The 3750-nt window shown below is 37.6% G+C and overlaps 1 pseudogene; it reads right to left on the bottom strand.

Annotated features, from left to right (window-relative positions):
- Positions 1-2580: 2580 nt before the first annotated feature.
- Positions 2581-3519, bottom strand: LOC110290241 (olfactory receptor 5J3-like; annotated as a pseudogene).
- Between the last annotated feature and the right edge of the window lie 231 nt (positions 3520-3750).

Genomic DNA, 3750 nt, shown 5'->3' with positions numbered 1-3750 from the left:
AGAATAATCATCATCTTGATCAGAAGTCCAGCTTTAGCAGGAGTCATGTCAGACAGTGGTCGACTGGTTGCCATCGTTCTTTTCCTCTGACATTAAAAACAACCCTCACTTAAGAATCAAAGTATGTCTTTATGAAATCTAAATTGTTGAATTAGATTTTGTACATCAAACCCACTCTAACTTCTCTAACAATCTACATCTCCAAATTCTTTCTAAGGATGGCAGTTGAATTATTAATCTGCTTCAGCTGCAATGCTTGAAAAAGTCCAATAACTAATATTGTAGGTGCAATAAAATTTCCCAATGAGGGGTTGAAAGATCATTTAGAGTTGTCATTCAACATATTGATTAGGGGTGATGCAAGTACAACATACAGAGCAAAACACAAGTGCATAATATCCTCAGGACATACAGCGTTTCCTAGGAACACCCATTCTGATTGTGCTAAGCAGTGTGTGGTATTTTATAAGTTTTAAAGCTCTTTTAAGTGGGATTGAAGTATCTGCACTTGGGCCTTCCTTATTGTTAAGCTTCATATAATCTGTGAGTTGTATCATAGTTATGTTGAACTTCTTGGCTACTATCCAATTATCAGTGAGGACATACTATGTATGTCCTTTTGAGTCTGTGTTATTTCACTCAGAGACCATATCCAATAGTTAGAGATGGCCATGATTTGAGACATGGGGTCACACAACCATCTTCAAAATTCTTGACCCAGAATTGTCCTGTCTAAAGAAAATTCAGGGACAAAAATGGAGCAGAAACTGAAGGAAAGGCCATCCAGTGACTGGCCCAACTTGGGATCCATTCTACGTGCAGGCAACAAACCTCTACACTACTATTGATGCCATGTTGTGCTTGCAGACAGGAGCCTAGAGAGGCTTTGCCAGCGGCTGACTGAGACTGTACAGATACAACCAACCGTTGGACTAAGGTTGCGACCCTTATGGAAGAGTTAGGGGAAGGACTGAGGAGCTGCAGGGGACTGAAACCCCAAAGGAAGAACAACAGTATCACTAACCCAGGCCCCTCAGAGCTCTCAGAGTCTAAGCTACCAACCAAAGAGTTGGTTGGCCATGAGCTGGTTCATGATCCCTGCTATAGATATAGCAGAGGACAGCCTTCTCTGGCTTCAGTGGGAAAGGATGCACTTAATCCTGTAGAAACTTGAAAACTTGATGCCACACTGAAGGGGGATACTAGTGGGGTGTGTGGGTGAATGGGAAAGCACCCTCTCTAAGTCAAATGGGAATGGAGATGGGGTGGCCAGGAACTCCCATCTGATTCAGGGGGAAGCTCCTCTATAGATAGCTGATCAAGGCACTAACTTATGAGTATAATGGATGTTTTCAAGAGTATATTTTTATTGCTATATCATTTAAGTAGAAAAACAGTATTTGGTTTTACCCTTTACTTGGCCTATATCTCAGGATCTTGTTTAGTAGTCATTATCAGATATTAATGACATCTTTACTTTAAAGCAACATACAACAACAAACTGCTATATTGTGTTAAACTCGAAATATTCTTTTTCTTTCCTTCTGCTAGGAAGAAATTTTACTTCCATATGCTAGATAAATTTGTATATCACAGCATTTGAAACAATGCACCAATTTCAAAAAAGTTATTTATGTAAAACTATAAAGACTGAACTTTATATTTATGCAGACATTTAGCACACTATTAAATTTATAAACAAACTGACAGACAATAATTTCAACTTTATATAGACATGAGAGAGAGGATCCATAAAAGTCATGCCATTAGAAATTTGTAAGATTTTTTTTCTGAGATATAATATTTAATAAAATTTACTCAAATATATTTGCTTTAAAATTGTATCTAATTCTTATAGGTGATTGATAAATTTTATCAATGTAAGTTTGATTATATAATTGCTCTAGCTAAAACTTTGAGTACTAAATTGAATACATAGGGAGAGAGTGGGCAGCCTTGTCTTGTCCCTGATTTTAGTGGAATTGCTTCAGGTTTTTCTCCATTTAAAATGCTGTTGGTTATTCGTTTGCTGGTGCTTTCATTAAATTTAGGTGTGTGCCTTGAATTCCTGATCTCTCCAAGACTTTTAACATGAAGGGGAATTCTATTTTGTCAAAGGCTTTTTTAGCATCTAATGAGATGACCATGTGATATTTTCCTTTGAGTTTGTTTATATAGTAGATTATGTTGACAGATTTCTGTATATTAAACCATCTCTGCATCCCTGGGATGAAGTCTACTTGCTCATGGTAAGTGATCTTTTTGGTTTGACTTAATTAGGTTTGCAAATTCCCTTGTAAACACAAGTCAAATCCCCAACACAGAAGGAACAGTACCTAATTCATTCTATGAAGCCATGGTTACTCTGATACCTAAAAAACCACAAAGACCCAACAAAGAAAGAATTTCAGACCAATTTCACTTATGAATATAGAAGCAAAAATACTCAATAACAGTCTCATAAACCAAATCCCAAAACATATCAAAAAGATCATTTATAACAATCAAGTAGACTTCATGCCAGGGATTCAGAGGCAATTCAATAAACATCAAGTTTTCAAAGCTAGAGAAATGACAGGTTCAAGAGGTGTTACTCTACCTACAAATCAACTTCTTTGCTGCCTCCTTCACATCCTTGTTCCGCAGGCTGTAAATCAGAGGATTCAACATAGGGATGACCAAGGTGTAAAACACAGCAGAGACTTTTTCCTGTTCCATGGAGTACTGAGAGCTGGGCTGGATATAGCTAAATGCGCCAGAACCATAAAATAATGTCACAGCTGTCAGGTGTGAGGCACAAGTGGAGAAGGCTTTACGCCTCCCCTCAGTTGAGCGGATTTTCAGAATGGCAATGATAATGTGGATATAGGACACCATGACAATGATGAAAGTGAAAATAGCAATCACTCCAGAGAAGACCAAAAGCAGAATCTCATTGATGTGTGCATCAGAACATGAAAGCTTCAAAAGAGGAGGAACATCACAGAAGAAGTGATTCACAACGTTGGGACCACAGAATTCCAATCTCAGTAGACTTATTGTGTGAGTCAGGGAATTAATGATGCCACACAAGTAACATGCAAGAACCATGCTAATACAGATGCTTAATGTCATAATAACTGTATACATTAAGGGGTTTGCAATTGCCACATAGCGATCATAAGCCATCATAGACAGGAGGATGGCTTCTGTGGTTGCATACACCATAAAAAAGAAACTTTGCAGAACACAGGAAAGGAGTCTACTAGACTTGTGTTCTGATAGGATATTGATGAGCATCTTAGGAGCAATGACATTAGAGTAGCAGATGTCACAGAAAGAGAGGTTACTAAGAAAGAAGTACATTGGGGTATGAAGGTGGGCATTCAACCAGATCAAGAAGATCATTCCCCAGTTACCCACAAAAATGATTAAATAAATTATGCTGAAAAGCAAAAAGAGAGGAATCTGCCAATCGGGATTTTCTGTTAAGCCAAGGAGTATGAATTCCTTCACAACTGTATGATTCCCTGGGTCCATGCTTTCAGTAGTCTACAGTTCCTTGTTACAAAATATTTTCATGAGACGTATAAAAGTCAAATACCTAAACATATTTCTTCCAGAATCTTAGAGCCATCATTGTGTGACACACAAAGAGATAACACTGTAGTAGTTGAAAAAAAAAAAAAAGGAATGTCAGCAATATCCCATATGTGTGATATAAAATCTATATGGTGAGACTGACCTCCATATCCATATACATCACCTCAA

This window comes from Mus caroli, unplaced genomic scaffold (assembly GCF_978045245.1).
Source record: "Mus caroli unplaced genomic scaffold, Mus_caroli_1 scaffold_2, whole genome shotgun sequence".
In the NCBI taxonomy this organism is placed as follows: domain Eukaryota; kingdom Metazoa; phylum Chordata; class Mammalia; order Rodentia; family Muridae; genus Mus; species Mus caroli.
This window is presented reverse-complemented; position numbering and strand designations above follow the sequence as displayed.